At 44.9% G+C, this 25,038-nt stretch overlaps 1 protein-coding gene across 2 annotated transcripts in view; it reads right to left on the minus strand.

The window, feature by feature from the left end:
• The window catches only part of MFAP3 (microfibrillar associated protein 3), an 82,888-nt gene continuing 59,887 nt past the window's right edge, over window positions 2,038-25,038 (minus strand). The window contains exon 4 of one of the 2 annotated variants that reach the window (XR_001301941.2): window positions 2,038-3,126. The gene's annotated coding sequence lies outside the window, so the exon portion shown is untranslated. The remainder of the gene's footprint in view (window positions 3,127-25,038) is intronic. The other variant, XR_002339795.1, reaches the window with a different exon arrangement.

Below are 25,038 nucleotides of genomic sequence, written 5' to 3' on the forward strand. Positions count from 1 at the left end.
GAAGATGATGAAAGCAATGTGTATCCTGGAATTAGGGTCTCGTTGGGAATCAGATACTAAATAGGTAGGCAGCCACACATATAAGGATTTCAGCCAGTGATGCGTAAAGTGATGGGGAGGGGATGAAATGTGGTGAGGGTGGGCTTCTCCAAAGAGATGACATGTGAGCTAAGACACTAATGATGAGAAAAAGCTAATAAGATACACAAAGAGGACCTGATGGCAGGTGGCTCCAGGCAGAGAAGGAACAGGGAGTGTGACTCTGGCAAGCTCTCAGGGGGAGGGCAGGGAGGGGTTGGTCGGAGGGGTCCTTGGAGCTAGAGGGTGGGTGGGAAGGTGACCAGGCCTCTCGCATGGGCCATATTAAGGGGAGATGGGGCCTGAAAACCTGAGTTGGCATTACTAAGTGGTTAAGAGAATTGAGATATAGGGGCACTCATGCCATCATGAGGCTCATACTCAAGTCTCTAGGGACTGGCTGCCTCCCCTGGTCCAGTGAGGAGGGGACAGGAAGTGGCAGGTCCTGCTTTCCTCACTGCAGGTCCCTCATCATCTCTCCCCCTCTCCTGAAGTGGAACGCTGTCCACAAAGGGTCTGGTGTCAGCCGTGGATGCAGTGGTATTTGGGCTCTCTAAACTTGTCAACACAAAAGGCACTGACTTGTTGTTTGGCCAATTGCTGTGCTGTAAATATTCCCACCACGGCTTATTTTGCGCTTCCAGCATGATGTGTGATTGTAGAGTTGGGAAGGGATGCACACGATCAGCCCTCCCGAGTGGGCGCACACCGGCTCCAGCTCACCATGGCATTCATACCTGAGTAACGACGACCAGTGCTTAGGAAACATTAGGTACAGTAGTAAGCACTTTGTATGTACTAACCCACACCAACTCTGGGCAGCAGGCGCCATTACTATCCCCTTACACACTTGAGAAATGCAACCATGGATAAACTGGGTTAGCTGCCCAAGGTCATGCAGTTCGGCAGCAAAGGAGCCGAGATTAAATTGCAGTGTAACTGATAGGAACGCAAACAAATCCTCAGTGTACTGCCCAGTGGCTTTTCACGTATGTAGACCATATGTACGCAAATCATGGGACGGAGCATTGCCAGCCCCAGCTGGCTTTTCTATCACGCCCCACCTTGATACTCTCCCTCCAGGGTAACCACCATCCTGGTTTTTACCACTGTAGGTTTGCTTTGTCTGTGCTTGAATTTTATGCATTTGGAATCATTCAGTGCATAATCTTTTGTGTCTTGGCTCCCTTCTCTCCCAGGTCACGTCTGGGAGCTTCATCCCTGTTGTTGCGTCTTTCAGAAGTTCGTTCTCTTGAACTGCCGTGGGCTTTCCTGCAGTGTGTGAGTATGTGCAATGCCTCCATCCATTCTCCTGTGGATGGTCTTTGGTTCTCACAGTGTGCTCAGCATCACAATGATATGCTGCCACTCAGATGTGGGTGCACTTCTTGACTCTTCCTGTCTCTGGGGGATTTGCATCCTTAGCACTATCACAGAATGTTTTCGTTTCTGATTGTGGCTTTAACAAATTACTATTAACTTAGTGAGTTAAGGCAACACAGAGTTATTACTTTACAGTTCTTGAGGTCAGGAGTCTAAAATAGCCTGGCAGGGGTCCCTGTTGTGGCGCAGAGGTAATGAACCCGACTCGTATCCACAAAGCTGCGGGTTTAATCCCTGGCCTCACTCGGTAGGTTAAGGATCCAGCATTGCCGTGAGCTGTGGTGTAGGTTGCGGACGTGGCTCTGATCTGGCATTGCTTTGGCTGTGGTGTAGGCCAGCAGCTGCTGCTCCAGTTCAACCCCTAGTCCGAGAACTTCCGCAAAGCACAGATTCGGCCTTAAAAAGAAAAACAAAACAAAACAAAACCAAAAAAACCTGTAGGGCTACAGTCCTTCTGGAGGTTATAGGGGTACGATTACTTGCTTTGCCTTTTCCGGTTCTGCAGGCCACACGGGTCCATGATTCTGTCATCATATCTCCTTCTCTCTCTCTCTCTTTTTTTTTTTTTTTTTTGTCTTTTCTAGGGCCGCACCCACAGCATATGGAGGTTCCCAGGCTGGGGTCTAATCAGAGCTGTAGCCTCTAGCCTACCCCAGAGCCACAGCACGACCAGATCTGAACTGCATCTGTGACCTACAACCACAGTTCACGGCAAGGCCAGATCCTTAACCCACTGAGCGAGGCCAGGGATCGAGCCCAAAATCTCATGGTTCCTAGTCGGATTCATTAACCACTGAGCCACGATGGGAACTCCACCTCTCCTCTTATTCTGACCCTCTTGCCTTCGGTCTTATGAGGAACCTTGTGGTTATGATGGATCACTCCAGATAATCAGGATAAACTTTCCATCTCAAGATCCTTAACCTAATCACATCTGTGAAGGCTTCTGCTACGTAAGGTAACATATGCACAGGTTCTGGGCATAGGACACGGATGTCTTTGGGAGGCCATGGTTGTGCCTATCACACCAGACTACCTTGATGCAACGGAAAGACCCTGGTGTGGGAATCAGAAATCCAGGGTCCTGGCCCGGTCCCTGGGTTGACTCACTGTGGGGTCTTTGTGGGTTTCAGCAGATATAAAATGAAGGGCTGAGCCAGAAGACCCTTCTCTCAGGTACTTCCCAGCCTCTACTTTCTCTGGCTGTAGGCTTTAGGCTTGGTTTTCCAGCCAGACGCCCTTTTTATCTGTGTGCGCCCATTTCTTCCCACCACTAGGGTAAAGGGAGCACGTCTGAGAAGTCCTGGGCGGCTGCAGCAGATCCCCCACCATTCCCTCCCCTGCCTTTCTATCAGATGGCCTTTAAGCCTTTCATCCAGAATGACTTTGAAACCCTGATATTGATTTTCCTGTCACCTCAGGTCATACCCTCCCACCTTTCATCTCCCTTTAAATGGAAGTTTGAAAACCCAATTTGGGGGGAAAAAAAGATTACGCATGTGATTTCAGGGGCTGGGCTGACAGATCAGCTCTTGCAGGAGGCTGAGTGTGAAGTGCTTGGGAGGAAGTAAAAGAGATGCCTTTAAAGACTCCTTTCCAACATGAGCCAGGCTGTTCCTGCATTTGCAGCTGATGGTTGTTCAAGCTGTGGGTTCCCAGTAGTTCCTGAAAAGAGAAAGTGAGCGACGAAGTAATTTTGTTGTTGTTGTTGCTAAACAGGAAACCTACTTTTCTGAAAGTGAATCAGCAGCCTGTTGGGTCTCCACATTTCCTGCTAGTCAGGCAGTTGATCTTTCCTAGTAGGCACCTTGTGGCTGATCACCTCCTTCATCTATTCTCTCATTGATACGATCATTTGTGAGCATCTACTCTTTCTACTTTGTATGGTAAATAATGCATATGCTTTGAAGTCAGATGATCATTCATTCAATATATGTTTCCTGGGCACCTACTTTTTGTTGGGCATGTGACCAGAAACTGGGGACAAAGTGACAAGCAAAACAGAAAAGGGGCCTGTCCCCACAGACCTTATCCCGATGGAGGAGACAGAGGGTAACAATAATCTTACAAAATACAGAATTACAAATTGTGGTAAATGCCATGAATGAAAAGTTGGAGAGCCATGACAGCTAATTATAAGAGGGGTGTGAGCTAGTTTAGGGGTCAGGAGAGGCCACTCTGAGGGAAAGCTTTTGAGCCAAGAATTAACTGAGTGAGGGAGTTCCCGTTGTGGCTCAGGGGAAATGAATCTGACTAGGATCCATGAGGATGAAGGTTCAGTCCCTGGCCTTGCTCAGTGGGTTAAGGATGTGGTGTTGCCATGAGCTGTGGTGTAGGTCACAGATGCAACTTGGATCTGGCGTTGCTGTGGCTGTGGTGTAGGCCGGCGGCTACAGCTCCGATTTGACCCCTAGTCTGGGAACCTCCACATGCCGCAGGTGTGGCCCTAAAAAGACAAAAAAAGAACGAACTGAGTGAAAGAAAGGGTGTTTTGGAGGCAAAGGACTCCGCTTGGAGAAGCCCTGAGGTAGGAGGAGGCTGGGTACATCTGTGGGCTTTGCAGAAGGGAGAGAGGAGAAGAAGCAACACACAACTGAAGAGTTTTGAATTGATTAATTCTGTAGTAGTCCATGAACAGGTTAACTTTCAGGGTCCTAGTCTATAAAATGGGTATAGAAATACCTTCCTTGCAGAGTAGCTTTGAGGATTCACTGAGATAAAATAAGCTACTTTAGGAGTTCCCGTCATGGCTGAGCGGAAACAAATCTGACTACGATCCATGAGGATGCAAGTTTGATCCCCAGCCTCACTCAGTGGGTTAAGGATACAGCGTTGCTGTGAGCTGTGGTGTAGTGTAGGTCACAGATGCAACTTGGATCTGGTGTTGCTGCGGCTGTGGTGTAGGCTGGCAGCTATAGCTTAGATTCGACCCCTAGCCTGGGAACTTCCATATGCCTCAGATGTGACCCTAAAACAAACAAACAAAAAAGCCACTTTAAGGTAGAGTGCTTAGTCTAGAATTTGGTCCATTACAGTCCTGGAATAAATGGTAGAGCCACTTTTATAACTGGGCAGGGTGCACCATCACTGGGAGCAGTTGGGGTTGGGGGGCAGGGACAAAGATGAATCAGATTTGGTTCCTGCCTTTAAGCAGCTTCTAATAGAGTTGAGGGGATCAGCCACAGCTCGTCTAAAAGTGTGCAGTGCCCAGAGGAGCGAGCACTGACTCCGGTGGGGAGTTGGGGAAGGCTGCTTGCAGGGGGAGGCATCTATATGCCCAACACATAACTCTAGTCAGGGAGGAAAGCCAGGGCTGTCTCTGCCTCCCTGAGAGCATCTGGGATGCAGAGAGGGAAACAGCTGCATTCCCTGCCCTCCTGCTGAAGTGAAAGAATTCGGAGGTGCTGCTTCGCTTATGAATCCAGCTGGGAGCATTTTTTAGACCATCCTGAGCCCCTGAGGAACAAGGCGCCAAGCCTCTGAACAACATCATTAAAATGCTTCCCAAGAAGAAACAGGCTGAGCAGGAGAGAAACTAATGGCGGGACCAGCACCAAGCAATGTGGGCTGGGAATACGAGGCAGGACTGGCTTCCTGTCTCCTCTGCGGCAGCAAACTTGGACAAGTCCCCTCATATATGGGTCTCGGTTGTCTCACCTATGTAATGAAATGATTGGCGTACATGATGACAGTTGTTCTTTGTGTGTGTGTGTGTGTGTGTGTGTGTGTGTTTTCTAGGGCTGCACCTGCGGCATATGGAGGTTCCCGGGCTAGGGGTCTAATCAGAGTTGTAGCCGCCGGCCTACGCCAGAGCCACAGCAACACCAGATCCGAGCCTCATCTGCGACCTACAACCACAACTCACGGCAACACCACATCCTTAACCCACTGAGCGAGGCCAGGGATTGAATCCAAAACTTCATGGTTCCCAGTCGGATTCGTTAACCACTGAGCCACTACGGGAACTCTGACATTCGTTCTCCTGACATTCTGTGTTTCCAAAAGGAAACTGTAAAATGGCTACATCACTCTTTTGCTATTTTTTTTTTTTTTTAAGGGCTGCACCCGTGGCATATGGAGGTTCCCAGGCTAGGGGTCAAATCAGAGCTACAGCTGCTGGCCTACGCCATAGCCATAGCAATGCCAGATCCAAGGAGCATCTTCAAACCTACACCATAGCTTGAGGCAATGCTGGATCCTTAACCCACTGAGCAAGGCCAGGGATCAAACCCACATCTTCATGGATTCTAGTTGGGTTCATTTCCACTGAGCCAAAACAGGAACTCCTTGCTAAGATTTTGGGGACAATTTCTATCAAGTACAAAGGAGAAAATGGATGCAATTCTCCAGTAATTTTGACTTCCTCTTAACACCTTTGTACATGTAAAATCCATACAACTGCAACCTAAGTGAGTTTGGGAGCCTAAAATATATCTGGCAAGCTAATTATCTTCCCCACTTTGTTTTCCTAATCCAACCCTAGCATGGATATTTCTTTTTTTTTTCTTTTTTAAATATATTTTTTATGGGATGATTTTTTAAAAAAATATACATTAGGCAAGGCATAGCAATAGCATGGATATTTCTAAGCAATAAATGACCACAAGCAAGTGGTCATTTATTTCCAAGTGTTTGTTTCCCCTTCTTAAAATGCAGACCTGTGACTGAATCATCTCCCTGGACCCCTCCAGCCCTCATTTTCTCTTTTTCATTCATGGTTTGATCCTTGTGCAGGTCACTTATCTCTTGCAACAAGTGAGATGTGGAAAAAGCAACTCAGTTGGACTACCACCTCCCTGAACCTCAGTGTCGTGATCCAAATAAAGTCATGTGTTTACAGGTGTCTTTTGTAGACCAGTGGGATAGCAAAGTAGTTATAAGCATGGGCTTTAAGGCATGCAGTCTGGATCAGACCTGGTCTCTGTCACTAGCTATGTGGGCTTGAGTAAGTACCAATCATTGTGAAGCATGTATAGTTCTCTTTAGGCAGAAAAGTAAGACGACTCAGTTTCCTTGTCTGTAAAATGGGAGTAAAGAAAATGCCTATTGATTGCTTAGAGTTGTTAAAAGGATTAAATGTATAGTGCTTTCTATACTTCTGTCTACAGTAGGAGAAAACTTAGTTTCTCTGTGAAGTGGACAAATGATGCTTGGCCCTAGGGTTAGAGACATAGGGAGTAGTGGGGATTGTGGCCAAGTAGAGACTGTATGGTCTCTCCAAATGGGTCACTTTACTCCAGCTGACTCTAGCACTGTGGTCTCATTGTGGCCAGATCTGATTTTTTTTTCCCCCAAGAGAAACCAGAAACCTGGATTTTTTAATGTGGGATTGTCTAATTTTAAAATATTGACTAACATTGCTTTTTAAAAATACTGCCAAATAATATATGGTACCAGGATGTAACCCACAGTTTTTCGGTTTGTAACATCCATTAAGTGCCCAATGAATGATGGGTACAACCCTGCTACCTAATTTAGCACTGGCAGTAACTCCATTTTACAGATATGGAGGCTAAGGTTAAGAAGAGTGAAATGACTTCCCAGTGCTGTATGGGTTAATTATATTAGAGACAGGACTCTAACTCAGGTGTTTTGACTTCTAGTTTGGTGCTCTTTTGCCAAGTCACAGGAATCCTTCCAAAAGCTCACAGCCCAATTGTACACTGCCTGGGGCCATGCTCCTTGCTTCTCTCTCACGTCCTTTCCTGCAGTGCTTACAGATAACAGTGGTTTGAGATGATGCACAGAACCTCTGCAGGTGTAGCATCTGCAGTCTAACAATGGCTCAAGTTGAGATGGGTGTGATTAGGGGGTTCTGGGCACTCAGCTGTTCGCCTCACTTCAAGCTCCTTCCTCTGCCCACTTTCCCTAAGGTCTGATACAAAATGACTTTTAGTTGTCATGTATCTTTTAAAAAAGGTTACAGTACAAAAATAATCCTTGATACAATATAATTATAAAATATAATCTCCTTTATGGTTAAATCCTTGAGCTTTAGCAAATTTTAGGCTAAAAATGGGTAGTTTTATTTTTAATAAAAACAAGATTAGCAAATAATAATCGACTGTAATTCTTATTAGAAAGATCTAAAGTGTTGCTGCCTCTAATTGAGCTTTCAGATGCCCTCCTTTCCATCCACATCCCCTGATGCCTCCTCCCCTCTGGGGAGGCTGATGGATGGACCCACACTGCTTTCTGAAATCTCCCTCTTGGGGCCCAGCTCTCAACCTTCATTTCCTTCACTTTAAATTCTAGTGTAAAACAGCTCTGTCCTTCCATCAGCATCCCTCGGCTCTGACAGGCTCTCTGCCCATCAGGAAGTCCACTCTGCTCCATTCTAAGAACCTTGTTAGGGGTGACTAGGATGCGTACCATTGGCAAATCACTTCTGGAAACGAGTTTCCCACTTTGGCAGGAGATGGAGCAGGGACTGTCCTGCTGGGGGCCTGGCATGGCTTATCAGCCTTCGTCCCAACTCTGTGTTCTCGACTGGGGTTTTCATAATTTCTTTTCCCTCAATTGCTTCCTCTCAAAGGTATTTGCATTTAAACAAGAGTTTGCTCCCCTGCTGATTATTTCTCCCCTCTTTGATTCCATTGCAAAAGCAGCAGAGTTACTGGTGTGTTGGTGTCTGGATGGGCTCCATGGCAACAGCTGGGAGTTGAACGGTGTGAACCTCACCTCTTTCCTTTTGCAGATATGGTTGGCTGAGGAGACACATTTAGGAGAAATTTCGAGGAAGTGAAAACAGAACTATTTGCCACCTCTGAGTCTCCTGGGCCTGCTTTGAAACCTCTGGGTAGACTGCAATGGGTAAAATTTCTCAGAGAGGAGGGACCTCTCTAGGTGCTATTTTAAAGCCAAGAGCACATGGTTCTATCCAGAGAGCACGGTGCAAAGAGCGGGGAGAATAGGATTCTAGGGTCTCCCTGACCCTGACCCATGGCATGACCTCGAGCAGACAGGTGATCTCTGGCTAACTTGGGTGCTTTTGCACTCTGCTGTGTTGGGGAGGAGCTTCTGAGGCTGGGCTTCCCTATGCAGCTTAGCTCACCTTGCTCCTAGCAGAGTTCAACATGTTAAACATACAAGCTTTGGTATCATACAAAGCTGGGTCCCCTACCCAAATGCATCCCATACGCAGTTGTGACTTTAAACAAATAGCTTAACTGTTTGAAGCCTCAGCTTCCCCGTGGGGTAAAATGGGGTTATAGCAGATGGGACTATTGTTCTCAATTCTTTATACCGTCACTCTTCCATGTGGCCTTGCTGTGCGTGCATGTACACGGGAGTGTATTTTCTTACCCTATGATGTTGGAGTTGGCCAGAGGCCTTGCCAGGGCTTATGGAATGTTAAGGACTTGCCATGAGCAAAGGCCATAAATGTGCTTCCAAGGTCTGGTTTGGTTCTTGTGTCTATGACCCACAATGGAAAGAACATGAACATTATAGTGTGTAGTCTAAGGAAAATGAGGACACATGAAGAACAGACCAGAGACCATCATCCGCTTGGAGACTAACTGTGGCTTGTAGCTGAGCCCCTCCCAAACTGGCCTGCCGATTCAGGAATTAAAACATGAAATGATTCTTCATTTAACATGATAGACCATGATGCGGTTGCTTGCAGGGGTACGATGGTTGGTGAGTGGGTAGGTGCAGACGCGGCTGGATCGGTGTGTGGTCTGGAGCGGTGGTACAGCTGATTAATATAAAAAAAAAAAAAAAAAAAAAAAAAAAAAAAAAAAAAAAAAAAAAAAAAAAAAAAAAAAAAATGCTATATGAGCACTGAATCTGAGGGTAGTTTTTATGCAGCATTGTTGTGGCCACAGTGGACTAACACAGAGAAGGTACAATAGTGAGGATTAAATGAGAATATACATGTTACATGCATATTGGCATCTTCATGTGCCACTGGTTTAGTCTGTACCAGCCCAAAGGGAGGACTCTGACTTTATCAACTCTCCCTGCTCTGGTCTCCCATCCCCACCTAATTCTACTCTATGACCTTAAGAAGCAACATAAATTTTACTAACATTAGCTCATCATTCTATATCTGTCCCTAAACTCCATGGTCCCCCTGAGACCTTCCTCATTATCCCATTTATCCTCAGAGGAACTTAGCTTCAGCCTGCCCTCTTTAGTCCTGTATCCTATGCCCATCACTTCATGTTGTCTTTAGGTACACCAAGGAACAGCAGCAAGGGAGATTTCAGTTGTCAAGGTCCTTCCCCTTAGGTGGTATAGCAGACACTGTCGCTGTTCCACCCATAGCTCCTTGGGCCTCACTGTTCCCAAACTGCCACTTCTTCTGCTTCTTTACAAATACACCTGAGAATTTTTGTCTAAAGGCCTTGCTCAGGATAACCAACAGTTGAGTGATTGGAATGCATCAGGTTTGCAGGGTTGCCGAACACTGGGGGGCTTCCTGGTGTGCATTGCTTCACACTGAGGACCAAAGACTGGGAGACCTGGCACTTTTTTTTTTCTTCAAACACCAGCACAAAAATTTTCGCTGCATCAGAGAGGCGTCCACAAAAGAGACTAATAGAATTCAGTAATCAACTATACATTGATCATTGATAATTTTTTTTAAAAAAATAGGGTAATATTTAAAATAAACATATTGGTGTTCCCCGGTGGCTCAGTGGGTTAAGGATCTGGTGTTGTCAGTGCTATGGCTCGAGTTGCTGCTTTGGTGTGGGTTCGATCCCTGCCATGGGAACTTCTGCATGCTGTGGGCATGGCCAAATAAATACATAATAAAGTTAAAAATTAAAAACAAAACAAAACATTGCTCAGCTTTCAGGGCAAGACAGAAAGGCCAGGGAGTTGACTCTTTTGGGTGATGGATAGAGTTTTCAGATTCTTCATCCCTTGGATGCAGCAAATCTGAGGCATGTTCTACACTGTCTCCCTGAAATTTGACCCCAATTGTCCACCATAGTCATTCTCCCAGAATTATACTCAGTATTGACTTTTTTCTTTTCCATGTCTTTCTTAATCCACTCCCTTATCATCACTTCCTGGGATTACCTCCAGATAAGCTACAGGCACCCTGATCTTTGTCTCAGGGTCTACTTCTGTCTTTTTGTCTTTTTTGTTGTTGTTGTTTTTGTTGCTATTTCTTGGGCCGCTCCCACGCATATGGAGTTCCAGGCTAGGGTTGAATCGAGCTGTAGCCGCCGGCCTACACCAGAGCCACAGCACCGGATCCGAGCCGCGTCTGCACCTACACCACAGCTCACGCACGCCGGATCGTAACCCACTAAGCAAGGCAGGACCGAACCCGCAACCTCATGGTTCCTAGTCGGAATTGTTAACCACTGCGCCACGACGGGAACTCCAGGGTCTACTTCTGGAGTAACTCAACTTCAAACATGTGTGTATGTGTGTACAAATGTATAGATGATATCAAGAGCAAGTAAATAATTTTTCTTGCTTTTCACTTCTCTTAATAAGTGCCACACAGACAGTGAGCATTCAATAAATGGTGACCATGATGATAATGATGGTGATGACTCTGGAGAGAGCAATCTCTGTGCACTTTAGTTGAGGTGCACTTGACATTGTACCCAAGGAATCTCCTTGGTAGACTCTTCTTGTTCCTTGAAACCTGAACTCATGGATAACTATTTTATTTGCAGCCCTTGGTCTAACCTTCATAGTAATAATTATAACTTCTAAGGAGCATTTTAGAGTTTATAAAATGAGTTACAATTCATTCACTTGACATTCATTTATTGATTTTTATTTTTAAAGTACCTACTATATGCCAGGCATTGCCCAAGGTGCTGGGAAAATAGCAGGGACTATGACTGGCAAAGCCTGGGCCCTCCTGGGACTTATGTTCTAGACAAGGAGATCCACACAACTTATCACTGAATTAACTTAATTAATTCCTATTATAAACAAATATTTTAAACTGCATAATTTATAAGCAATAATTAAATAAGAGCTTAATTAAACAGATTGTGGTAAGTGCTACATAGAAAACAGAACAGGACTGTATGATAGGGAGACATTGGGAGCACTTTGTAGATGAGTGATCAGGGCCAGTGACTGCAAAGAGAATAGGTACCCAGGAGTTCAGGTGTTTAGCTAGAGTATGGAGGGAACATATATCTCATAACAGCCTTGCCAGGTACCTGGTCTTATTTCTCTCACCCTTCCCCTCCTTTATCCCCAGTGGCCCTGAGAAATCAGATACCTTGCCCCACGTCACAGAGGAAGCAACTGGGACTTGAAACCATTTGTTTGGAAGTTACCCAGAAGGCACTATGCAGCCTCAGATAAGGATGTCACAAATCCAGGTGATTGCCTTGCCCACCTCGACCCCCAACTTCCAGGTAGGAGATATGATCTTCTTTAAGCCAGTGTCGTTGGCGATCCTCCTCCCACCTGCTCAGTGTTCCCAGCCAATGCACCCAGCAGGAAGAAGGCAATCCTCACTAGTCCTTCCTCAACAAAGCCAGTTGGGTGCCTGGAGCAACATACACTGCCTGGTCCACTACAGCAGCCAAAGATGCCAGCTGTCACCTGGCAGCCTTGGATGGTGCAGTGATTCAGGGAAGCGCCTTTGCTAACTCAATCACACTTCCCCGCCGCAGGTGGCAGCCACAGACCCACAGCACGAGCACTGAGGGAGGGCATTCACTTCCAAACACAGTGCCAACAGTGGGCGGGGGTGCCAGGCTGGCTGGTTCTGGCGTACAGCCTAGCACACATGCTTTCCTCGTCTTGGGTTCTGAGCTCAGGAGTCCATAAATACAGCTTCTCTGAGTTTACCAGCAGGCAAAACTAATCAGTAGTGCCTGCTGTCTAAAATTGTTCTTAAGAGGAAATAGGGACACTGACAAGGCAATGACGTACAGTCATTGCAATTATGAGTTCTGGCTAGAAACTAGGGGCCCTTCTAAGTCTTGGTTTTTTGTGTTTTTTTTTTTTTTGTCTTTTTTAGGGCCGCACTCACAGCATATGGGGGTTCCCAGGCTAGGGGTTGAATCATACCTATAGCTGCTGGCCTATACCACAGCCACAGCAACACCAGATCCAAGCCACATCTGCAACCTACACCACAGCTCACAGCAACACCGATCCTTAACCCATTGAGCAAGGCTTGGGATCCAACCTGCATCCTCACGGATACTAGATTCATTTCTGCTGAGCCACGACAGGAACTCCCTAAGGCTTGGTCTTCAACCAAGTGTGGAGTATCTGCTATGTGCAAGGCACTATGCTAGATGCTGATAAGCTCACTTCTACTGAGAAAGAGAGAAACGTGAATAGTTGTGAGTGTTACCTGAGAAGTGATGTAATAGGAATAGGAGTGAGTCATTTCCAAGGGACCCCAAGGTAGGGAATCTCCACTTCTCTAGTAGTGGAGAGGGGAGGCACATGGATAGGATCTTGAAGGTCTAATGCCAAGATCATGCTTGAGTTTTCTCCTGCTCTTTGCAATAAGATTGATTAGCATTTTCCATGTGCTTAAGCTCACTTTATTAAAAGTAAAAAAAAATCACTTTTTGATGTTTAGCTTCAGTTTTGAGAATTTAATTATGAAAAAAGCATTATCATCAAAACTGTGTGAATTTTTAGCAGATCATCAAGCCTATCTGTGTCTCAGGTTCTTCCAAGGGTGCTTAGAAAGACTGTATGAGTTAAAATATATACAGTTAAAATATATGCAGAACCAGGCCCTGCACTACATGCTATGATTGCCTTGCCTTCCATCCCAGGGGACACCATTAGTGGAAATTGGGTATGAATGAGCCACGGCAGCAATTCAGACACCTGCTGTTTCCAGATCCTGCCCCTGGGAGCCTCTGGAACCAGGTCCAGACTCAGTGAGCTAGGGTCTGTGGTTGCAGCTTGTACCACAGTTAACCTACAGCGCTGCTGTGAGCATTGCTGTGGGATATCCTCTAGGTATATAAACGTAATGCTTACTGTCTCTCAAAAGACAACCCTGTAGCATATGGGCTTGTTTTTGTTTGCCAAAGGTCAGCAATTGCCTCATTTGCTAAAACACATAAACAAAAAGTCCATCCTGCAAAGCATTGCTCTCAAGAGTTGAGGCACGTGTTTAAGCAAATCAGGTAACAGTAACAATCCATCACAGCCACTGTCAAAGCCTGCTGAGCTTGTGACTGGGCTTGGGAAGGTTCTGCAAAGAGATGACACACCTCACTTGGTCTCAGGTCTTTGGGATTCGCTGTCATCACCAAAGAGGAGGGGCCGACAAAGTCCCACCAAAGAGCCTGGGACAGGTTGGCTGTGAGTGGAAATTTGGATTTCAGAACAGAACAGTAGCTGGGAACTTAGAGCCAAAATCTCACTCCCAAGGAGGCTCTAGTGCATTAAAGACCCACCAGGAAACATGTAGGATGGAAAAACCAAGAGCCAGCTGGTCCCAGGTATTGGGGGTGGCCGCATACAAGCCGATGTGGGAAGCAGACAGCGTTTGTCTGGCACTCAAAATGCAGAGTGTCTCCAAGTTCTCAAAGCGAGAGGGAGCTGGGAGAAAGCTGTCTGGGATATGCCATAGCAAAAGGAGTTCAAAACTGGTTTTTTTTGTTTTTTGGTTTTTTTTGTCTTTTTGTCTTTTGTTGTTGTTGTTGCTATTTCTTGGGCCGCTCCGCGGCATATGGAGGTTCCCAGGCTAGGGTTGAATCGGAGCTGTAGCCACCAGCCTACGCCAGAGCCACAGCAACGTGGGATCCGAGCCGCGTCTGCAACCTACACCACAGCTCACGGCAACGCCAGATCGTTAACCCACTGAGCAAGGGCAGGGACCGAACCCGCAACCTCATGGTTCCTAGTCGGATTTGTTAACCACTGCGCCACGATGGAAACTCCTCAAAACTGTTTTCATGCCCATAGGAGCACAGTAGGCTCTGCAGCTGCTCTATCTCTGTGCCTCCAAAGATGTCATTTTTCCTCCCCTTCCCCAGGATTTTATCCCCTAGAGGAGTCCCCCTGTTTACAGCTGCCCTTCCAAACCCTCCCTGGGACTTGATATATGAATCATGCCCCTGCTCAAAGACCTTCACAACTGCCCCCAAACATACAGAATAGAGCCCAAATCCTCAGCTCAGCATCCAAGGGAGCTTACCCTGTTCTGGCCCTTAGGTCTCACCTCTTCCTCTGCTCCATGCTTTAACCACAGCACACGTGTTCACTGCAGATGAACCCCCATTCACTTTCTCTGAGCCTTGCCTGATGCTATTTCCTCCGCCTGAAAGCTTTCCTTGCCCTTCCCTCCTCCTAAGCTTGTCATTCCTTAGACAAGATTTTCTTTGACTGGTATGTCTATTCTATGGCAGACACTTTTCTGATACTGTTTGAAATGGCTGTGGTGGCAGATTGCAAGGAAGACCCCTTCTCCTCCTTGAACCCATGCCCCCTCACCTGTGACTTAGAGTGCCCTCCCATCCTGAGGCTCAGATCAGTCATGTGATGGGTTTTGGCCAGTGGGATGTTAGCGAATATGATGCAGGCAGACGCTGAAAGTCACTTGTACTCTTTTTGTTTCTCTTGGAAACCTTCTGCCTCTGTGTGAATGAGCCTTGACTAGTCTGCTGGAGGCTAAGAAGACTTGTGAAACAGAGACGGTGGCTCAGCTGAGGGCCCTAGACCAGTCAGCCTCAACTGGACCACACATCTATTCACAGATGCATGAGTGAGCCCAAATTGCCAGCCACAGAATCTTGTGCTAAAATAAATAGCGGTTGTTTTTAAGTTACACGCTTAGGCTGGTTTCTTAAACACACTAGATACCTAATGCAGCCATGGATTGGTCTTATCAGTCTAATCTCTCTTCCCCTTTCTGTTGGTACTAGCAACCTGCTTTTATATTGACCAACACCCTCCATTCTCAGTCTGTGCTACATAATTCTGCTGAAGCTGACCTGCTCTTCTGACTCCAGGGATGGTCATTCAGTGTATCTCTGGCCACCAGGATGGGCACATGGCTCAAATGGTCTAAGAAGACTTAGATCTGGGATTTTGTTGTAATTCTTGGAATAATGCTGTTTTTCCAGCAGGGTGGCTAAGCCAGGAGAAGGTCAGCCTTGAGTGCTCACACAGCTCACACAGAAGAGAGAAGGACTAAGACAGTGAGTCCTGCTGACACGAGTCCCTGGATCAGCCTGTGCCTGCAGGCAGATTCATCTCTCCCTTGATTCTTCAGTTATACAAACAGAAAAAAAAATCCTCTATTTCTGTTTAAGCCAGTATGAGTGGGGTCTCTGTTATTTACAGTGTCAAATTTCTGACTGAGACACTCTTCAGATACTCAAAGAAACTTCATCTCCTGGCAAGAATGGAATTTCCTGTAGATTTGTGTGGTGGTCAAGAATACTAACTTTGGGTTGGAGAGACTTGACCTCAGACTCTGGGTTTTTCGTTTGCTACACGTAGGTACCACATAACCCATGTTACATCTCCAAGCCTGGATGGAATGTCTGCTTTAACATCACACACCACACAGGGTTGTTGTGAAGAGTAAATGAAACTCTGTGTGTGAATCACGTGGTACATGTTTAGCAATTGCTATTTTAAAAAAACCCTGAAACTATTTCAATTATTCTGTACTCTCCTGCTGGCAAGAATAATGGCTTCAATGGCTCTGTACACATTATTTGTTATGTCTTACATTTCTTTCTGTTCTCAGACCAGTGCACAGGGCTTTAAACATAGTCGATACACATATTTAATATGTGCGTTCTTTGGGCAAAGAATTTGCTGTTTCATCCAAACACTCGTGATGACTTTCTTCCTGGTCATCCAGTCATTCTGAGGTAGGAAAATGGCTGATGTTGAGAAGGTGTCAGGCTGGAGGCTCAATCACCTAGCATAATTTTCCAGTTTTCTCCTTTGGAATCCAATGGGAACATAAAATATTATCATCTTTGCCAGTAGGGTAGCTTGGTGCTGGCACAGAATGGAGGCTCCACAAGTGGTCATGGTCTTCCTTCCTCTGAGCTCTGGGAGTGAGGAAGGCAATCCCTATCCCCTTCCAGGCAGCAGCTCCTCTTCTGCTGGCCAGCTGACTAGAAATTGCCCAGAAGGCCAACAGCCTTCTTTCCTTGTTGCAAATAACATCATTTCATCCGGGTGGACAGAGGAACTCAGTGGAATGTATATTTGTCCCTGATCTCTGGTTTCTGATTGTCACTCAGGATGTGCCCAGCAGGCAGCCTGCTGTGTTCTAAGCACCACAGCCAGATGATAAATCTTTGATTTTTGCTCTCCTCTTTGGCTCGGGAATAATGGGTCCATAATGAATTGCATCCATAAGAATAGCTGTAATTGTAACAGTGTTGCAGAGGGAACTGGCAAATCAGCTCGACCGTGGAAATGTGCCTACTTTGTTCCTATCACTTTCTTTGGAATGGTGACCAACTTGGTTTTTCCATCCCAAACTTTTAATAAGCAGCAGGCTTTCTGTGAGAAGAGGAAAATAAAAGCCATACATCTGGGAGGTTTTATTCTTGGTTTGTTTGCTTAATTCTCTTGTCCGCACAATTTCCCTTACAAAAAAATTTCCCTCAGGGAAAAAAAAAAAACCCACAAAAAACAAACTTCTGCAGCCCTTCTTCCCAAATATCTTACCACCCTGACATTGTGTCAGGGAATTGACACCTTCCTGATATCAGCTGATATCTGGAGGTGTGGAATCATGTATATGCTGTCCAAGGTGTTGATAACTGGTATATATATATATATATTTTTTGTCTTTTTGTCTTTTCTAGGGCCGCACCCGCGGCATATAGAGGTTCCCAGACCAGGGGTCTAATCAGAGCTGTAGCCGCCGGCCTACGACACAGCCACAGCAATGTAGGATCTGAGCTATGTGTGCGACCTACACCACGGCTCATGGCAACACCAGATCCTTAACCCACTGAGCGAGGCCAGGGATAGAACCTACAACCTCATGGCTCCTAGTTGGATTTGAAAACCACTGAGCCACAGTGGGAACTCTGATAACTGGTATTCTTATGGAAATCCCAGAGGAGATCTCTCTCCTTTTTTTTTTTTCTTTATCTTTTTAGGGCCCCACCTGCACTCATGGAAGTTCCCAGGCTAGGGGTCAAAGCAGAACTACAGCTGCTGGCCTACAGCACAGCCACAGCAGTGCAGGATGTGAGCTACGTCTTTAACCTACACCACAGCTCATGGCAACACTGGATCCTTAACCCACTCAGCGAGGCCAGGGATCAAACCTGAGTCCTCATGGATACTAGTCTGGTGTGTTAGTGAAGAGCCACAACAGGAAATCCTCAGAGGAGATTTCAAATACAGTCAAGGAGATGAGTAGGGCGGGGGCGGGGGGCTGGGGGAGCAGAGCTGCAAAGATTGGTAGAGAAGGGAGGTCCTTGGACATTCTGAGTTTTTTCTCATCTTGTCTTCTTGGAAGTTCATAGCCATCTTGACTCTCTGAGACCCTGGGATCCAAACAGAACAAACTAATAAGCAATAAAGAGTCAGGATGGTAAATGTAACTTCCTAATGTTCAACTGGGGTTGTTGGTAAATATAAGAAGAATCGGTATTAAATATATTTAGTAGCTACTATTTTTGTATGCTTCCTATATGTCAGGCACAGTGCCAGGTACTTGGTATCTATTTTCTCATTTAACCCTTTTTTTTATTCCTGTCGCTCTTTTTAAATTTTTTTATTACTCAAATGAATTTATCACATCTGTAGTTGTATAATGATCATAACAATCTGATTTCACAGGATTTCCATCCCACAGCCCAAGCACATCCCCCCACCCCCAAACTGTCTCCTCCAGAGACCATAAGTTTTTCCATGTCTGTGAGTCAGCATCCGTTCTGCAAAGAAGTTCAGTCTGTCCTTTTTTCAGATTCCACCTATATGTGATAGCATATGATGTTGGTGTGATAGCATGATAATTTCTAGGTCCATCCATGTTGCTAAAAATACCGGTTATTTCATTCTTTTTAATGGCTGAGTCATATTCCATTGTGATATATGTACCACATCTTCTGGATCCACTCCTCTGTCAATGGACATTGAGGTTGTTTCCATGTTTTCGCTATTGTAAATAGTGCTACAATGAACATCGGGGTACAGGTGTCTTTGCGAGTCACGGTTTTCTCTGGATAGATGCCTAGGAGTGGGATTTCTGGATCAAAAGGTATTTCTATTTTGAGTTTTCTGAGGAATCTCCATACTGTTTTCCACAGTGGTTGCACCAATTTACAATCCCACCAACAGTGTACTGGTGTTCCTTTTTCTCCACACCCTCTCCAGCACTTACTGTTTGTAGACTTTTGGATGATGGCCCTTCTGGCTGGTGTAAGGTGGTACCTCCTAGTGGTTTTGATTTGCATTTCTCTAATAATGAGTGATGTTGAACATCTTTTCATGTGTTTTTTTGGCCATCTGTATGTCTTCTTTGGAGAACTGTCTATTGAGATCTGCCCATTTTTTGGATGGGGTTGTTTGTTTTTTTGGTATGGAGCTGCAGAAGGTGTTTGTAAATTTTGGAGATGAATCCCTTGTCAGTGGACTCACTTGCAAAGATTTTCTCCCATTCTGTGGGTTGTCTTTTTGTGTTGTTTAGGGTTTCCTTTGCTGTGCAGAAACTTTTCAGTTTGATTAGGCCCCACTGGTTTATTTTTGTTTTTATTGTCCATACTCTTAAGAGGTGGATCTGAGAAGATGTTGCTGTGGTTTATGTCAGAGATGTTGCTGTGGCCTATGTTTTCCTCTAAGAGTTTGATAGTGTCTGGTCTTCTATCTAGGTCTTTAATCCATTTGGAGTTTCTTTTTGTGTATGGAATTAGGGAGTGTTCTAATTTCATTCTTTTCCATGTGGCTGTCCAGTTTCCCCAGCACCACTTATTGAACAAGCTGTCCTTTCTCCATTGTATATCCTTGCCTCCTTTGTCATAGATGAGTTGGCTGTAGGTGTGTGGGTCGAATTCTGGGCTTTCTATCCTGTTCCACTGCTCTATATTTCTGTCTTTGTGCCAGTACTATGCAGTTTTGACGACTGTTGCTTTGTAGTCTAGTCTGAGTCTGGGATCCTGATTCCTCCAGCTCCATTTTTCTTTTTCAGGATGTCTTTGGCTCTTCTGGACCTTTTGAGCTTCCAAATAAACTTTAAAATATTTTGTTCGAGGAGTTCCCGTCGTGGCACAGTGGTTAACGGATCTGACTAGGAACCATGAGGTCACGGGTTCGATCCCTGCCCTTGCTCAGTGGGTTAACGATCCAGCGTTGCCATGAGCTGTGGTGTAGGTCACAGATGTGGCTCAGATCCCGCGTTGCTGTGGCTCTGGCATAGGCTGACAGCTACAGCTCCGATTAGACCCATAGCCTGGGAAGCTCCATATGCTGCGGGAGTGGCCCAAGAAATGGCAAAAAGCCAAAAATATTATTTTGTTCAAGTTCTGTGAAAAATGTCTTGGTAATTTGACAGGGATTGCATTGAATCTGTCGATTGCCCTGGGTAGTATAGTCATTTTGATAATATCAACTCTTCCAATCCACGAGCATGGTATATCTTTCCATCTATTTGTGTCATCTTTGATTTCTTTCATCAGTGTCTTCTAGTTTTCAGAGTACAGGTCTTTTGTCTCTTTAGGTAGGTTTACTCCTAAGTACTTTATTCTTTTGGATGCAGTGGTAAATGGGATTGCTTCCCTAATTTCTCTTTCTGATCTTTCATTGTTAGTGTATAGAAATGCCATCGTTTTCTGTGTATTAATTTTGTATCCTGCGACTTTGCCACATTCATGGATGAGCTCTAACAGTTTTCTGGTAGAGTCTTTAGGATTCTCTAGGTATAGTATCATGTCATCTGCAAATAGGGATCGTTTTACTTCTTCCTTTCCAAGTTGGATTCCTTTTATCTCTTTTACTTCTCTGATTGCTGTGGCTAGGACTTCCAGAACTATGTTGAAGAGTAGTGGTGAGAGGGGACATCCTTGTCTTGTTCCTGATCTCAGCGGGAATTCTTTCAGCTTTTCACCATTGAGAATGATGTTGGCTGTGGGTTTGTCATATGTGGCCTTTATCATGTTGAGGTAGGTTCCCGTTATGCCCACTTTCTGAAGGGTTTTTATCAGGAATGGGTGTTGGATTTTGTCAAAGGCTTTTTGCACATCTATGGGAGGATCATATGTTTTTTTTTCTTCAGCTTGTTAATGTGGTGTATCACACTGATGGATTTGTGGATATTGAAGAACCCTTGCATCCCTGGGATAAATCCCACTTGATCATGATGTATAATCCTTTGAATGTATTGTTGGATGCAGTTTGCTAGTATTTTGTTGAGAATTTTTGCATCGATGTTCATCAGTGAAACTGGCCTGTGGTTTTCTTTTTGTGTGGTGTCTTTGTCTGGTTTCGGTATCAGGGTGATGGTGGCCTCATAGAATGAATTTGGGAGTATCCCTTCCTTTGAAATTTTTTGAAATAGTTTCAGAAGGAGAGGTGTTAGCTCTTCTCTAAATGTTTGATAGAATTTGTCTGTGAAGCCATCTGGTCCTGGACTTTTGTTTGTCAGAAGTTTTTAAATCACAGTTTCCATTTCAGTATTTGTGACAGGTCCATTCATCTTTTCTATTTCATCTTGGATTAGTCTTGGAAGAGTGTACTTTTCTAAGAATTTGTCCATTTCGTCTAGGTTTTCCATTTTATTGGCATATAGTTGCATACAGTAGTCTCTTATGATCCTTTGTATTTCTGTGATGTCCATTGTTACTTCTCCTTTTTCATTTCTAATTTTATTGATTTGAGTCCTCTCTTTTTGGCTTGATGAATCTGGCTGGGGCTTATCAATTTTGTTGATCTTTTCAGAGAACCAGCTTTTCGTTTCCTTGACCTTTTCTATGGTTTTCTTTGTTTCTATTGCATTGATTTCTGCTCTGATCTTTATGATTTCTTTCCTTCTACTAACTTTAGGTCTTGTCTGTTCTTCTCTCTCCAGCTGCTTTAGATGTAAAGTTAGCTTGTCTATTTGAGGTTTTTCTTGTTTCTTGAGGTGGGCTGGTATTGCTACAAACTTTCCTCTTAGAATGGCTTTTGCTGCATCCCATAGGTTTTGGAGTGTCATATCTTCATTGTCATTTGCTACTAGGTATTTTTTAATTTCCTCTTTAATTTCTTCAGAGATCCATTGGTTGTTTAGTAGCATGTTGTTTAGTCTCCACGTGTTTGTGTTCTTTTTGCAGTTTTATTCTTGTTGTTGATTTCTAGTCGTATAGCATTGTGGTCAGAAAAGATGTTTGATATGATTTCAGTTTTCTTAAAGTTACCGAGGTTGGACTTGTGGCCCAGGATGCGATCCATCTTGGAGAATGTTCCATGTGCACCTGAGAAGAATGTGTATTCTGTTGCTTTTGGTTGGAATGTCCTATAAATATCTATTAAGTTGATCTGGCTTAATGCATCATTCAGGGCCTGTGCTTCCTTATTGATTTTCTGTCTGGTTGATCTTTCCATTGCTGTAAGTGGGGTGTTAAAGTCCCCCACTATGATTGTGTCATTGTTGATTTGTCCTTTTAAGGTTGTTAGCAGTTGCCTTATACATTGTGGTGAGCCTGTGTTGGGTGTATAGGTATTGAAAATTGTTACATCATCTTCTTGGATTGATCCATTGATCATTATGTAATGCCCTTCATTGTCCCTTAAGATATTCTTCATTGTAAAGTCTACTTTGTCTGATATGAGTATTGCTACTCCAGCTTTTTTTTGATCCCCGTTTGAGTGGAATATTTTCTTCCATCCTCTCACTTTTGAATTTGTATGTGTCCCTAGAAGTGAAGTGGGTCTCTTGAAGACAGCATATATATGGGTCTTGTTTTTGTATCCATTCAGCCAGTCTGTGTCTTTTGGTTGGGACGTTTAGTCCATGAACATTTAAGGTAATTATTGATATGTATGGTCTTATGACATTTTATTAATTGCTTTGGATTTGTTTTTGTTGCTCTTTTTCCTTTCCTTCTTCTCTTGTTCTTTTCTGCCTAGAGAAGATCCTTCAGTATTTGTTGTAAGGCTGGTTTAGTGTTGCTGAAATCTCTTAGCTTTTGCTTATCTGTGAAGGTTTTGATTTCTCCTTCAAATCTGAATGAGAGCCTTGCTGGGTAGAGTAATCTTGGTTGGAGGTTTTTTCCTTTCAATCCATGAAGTATATCATGTCACTCCCTTCTGGCCTGCAGAGTTTCTGCTGAAAAATCTGCCAGTAACCTTATTGGGGTTCTCTTGTATGTGATTTGTTTCTTTTCCCTAGCTGCTTTCAAGATTTTCTCTTTGTCTTTAATTTTGGTCAGTTTGATGAATATGTGTCTTGGGGTGGTCCTCCTTGGGTTTATTTTATATGGTACTCGTTGTGCTTGCTGGATTTGAGTGAGTGGTTCCTTTCCCATGTTAGGGAAGTTTTCGGCTATTAGCTCTTGGAATATTTTTTCTGTTTCCTTCTCTCTCTCTTCTCCTTCTGGCACCCCTATAATACGGATGTGGTGCATTTAACATTGTCCCAGAGTTCTCTGAGACTCTCTTCATTTCTTTTCAATCTTTTTTCTCTTTTCTGTTCCGCATCCTTAATTTCCACCAATCTGTCCTCCACCTCACTTATTCATTCTTCTGCCTCCTGTGTTCTGCTGTTAGCAGCTTCTAGTGAATTTTTTATTTCAGTTATTGTATTTTGCGTCTCTTCTTGTTTAAGTTGTATATCTTGTATCTCTTTGGTCAGTATTTCCTGTAAGTTATCCATCTTTGCCTCTAGTTTATTTCCAATGTCTTGCATCATCTTCAGCATCAACAGTCTAAAGTCTTTCCTGGAGGCTGAGAATCTCCTCATGGCTTAGCTGATTTTCTGGGGTTTTTCCTTTCTCCCTCATCTGAGTTATAGGTCTCTGTCTTTTCGTTTTTATAGGTTTTTGGTGTGGTGACCTTTTTCCAGACAATAGAGTTGTAGCCTCTCTTACTTCTAGTGTCTGTCTCCCTGTGGCTGAAGTTGGTATGGGGGCTTGCTGTAGGCTTCCTGCTGGGAGAGTCTGATGCCTGCCCACTGGTAGGTGGAGCCGATTCTAATCCCTCTGGTGGGTGGGGCTTAGTCTCTGGATGGGATTAGAGGCAGCAGTGTGCCTGAGGGGTCTTTAGGTAGTCTTTTTACTGAGGAGTGGGGCTGTGTCCCACCTGGATTCTTGTTTGCCCTGGGATTTCTCAGTGCTGATTGAAGGGTGGGGCGAGATTTTCCCAAAATGGCCACCTCCAGAGGAAGGCACTGCTGCTGAATATTCCCGAGAGCTTTGCTTTCAATGTCCTTTCCTCATAACAAGCCACATTCACCCCTGTATTCCCAGAAGCTCCTCCAAGAACTGCAGTCAGGTTTGACCCAGATTCGTATGGAGACTTTGCTTTGCCCTGGGACCCAATGCATGTGAAAGTCTGTGTGCACCTTTTAAGAATGGGGTCTCCATTTCCCCTAGTCCTGTGGAGCTTCTGTGCACAAGCCCCACTGGCCTTCAATGCCAGATGCTCCAGGGGCTCTTTCTCCCAGTGCCAGATCCCCACACATGAGAGTTTGATGTGTGGCTCAGGACTCTCACTCCTGTAGGTGAGTCTCTGTGAACCAGTCAGTTTCCGGTCTGCGGAGCTTCCTACCTGGGAGGTATGGGGTTGCTTATATCGTGAAATCACCCCTCCTTCCTCTTGATGTGTCCTCTTTTTCTTCTGGAGTAGAATATCTTTTTTCAGGTTTCTGGTCCATTTGGGTGAAGAATGCTCAGTCTTTGGTTGTGAATTTTGTTGTTTTTAGGAGAGAAGTTGTGCTCCAGTCCTTCTATTCCGCCATCTTAATCCGTTCTCTACTGGGGTCGTGTGGCTTCCTGGCGCTTTTGGCTACTGGAGCCGCAGCCCAGTGCTGGCTCCACTCTCCTGTGGCTCACTGAGGGAGCGCATGGCTGGCCAACCTCTGCTCTGCTGGGAATCTCCGCCGCTGCTGCAGATTTCCTGGCAAGAAGCAAACTCTAGCCAAGACTTCACTTCTCAACCTCCCCCTCTCATTTAATCCTTACAACAACCCCATAAGTTCAGTATCACAGCAACACAGGATTTGAGCCATGTCTGCAACCTACACCACAGCTCATGGCAATACCAGATCCTTAACCCACTGAGCTAGGCCAGGGATTGAACCCACATCCTCATGGATACTAGTTAGGTTAGTTACCACTGAGCCACAATAGGAACTCCCAGTTAGCTACTATTTTGGTTCCTGTTTTTCAGTCAAGAAAACTGGAACTTGAAAAGAAAAATGGCTTGATGCAGAGCAGAAGCTGAATTCTGACCCTTGAACCTGCCTTTTACCTACCCCATTATGCCTAGTGAGTATACTCAAGACTACATTCTAGAAGACCCAGGAAGATCAGCCTCCAGCTCACTGGGTGACTTAGAACAAGCAAAATTTCTCATCTGGGTTTGAATTCCCTAGCTCAATTGGTGGATCAGCTCTAAATCCTCCAATGAACCAGGTAGCCCTGGTTCAGTGGGCAGTCCCCTATCATTGGTAAGCCTGAGTCATAGCCAGGCAAGTCCATGGCA

Source organism: Sus scrofa, chromosome 16 (assembly GCF_000003025.6).
Source record: "Sus scrofa isolate TJ Tabasco breed Duroc chromosome 16, Sscrofa11.1, whole genome shotgun sequence".
Taxonomy (NCBI): Eukaryota; Metazoa; Chordata; class Mammalia; order Artiodactyla; family Suidae; genus Sus; species Sus scrofa.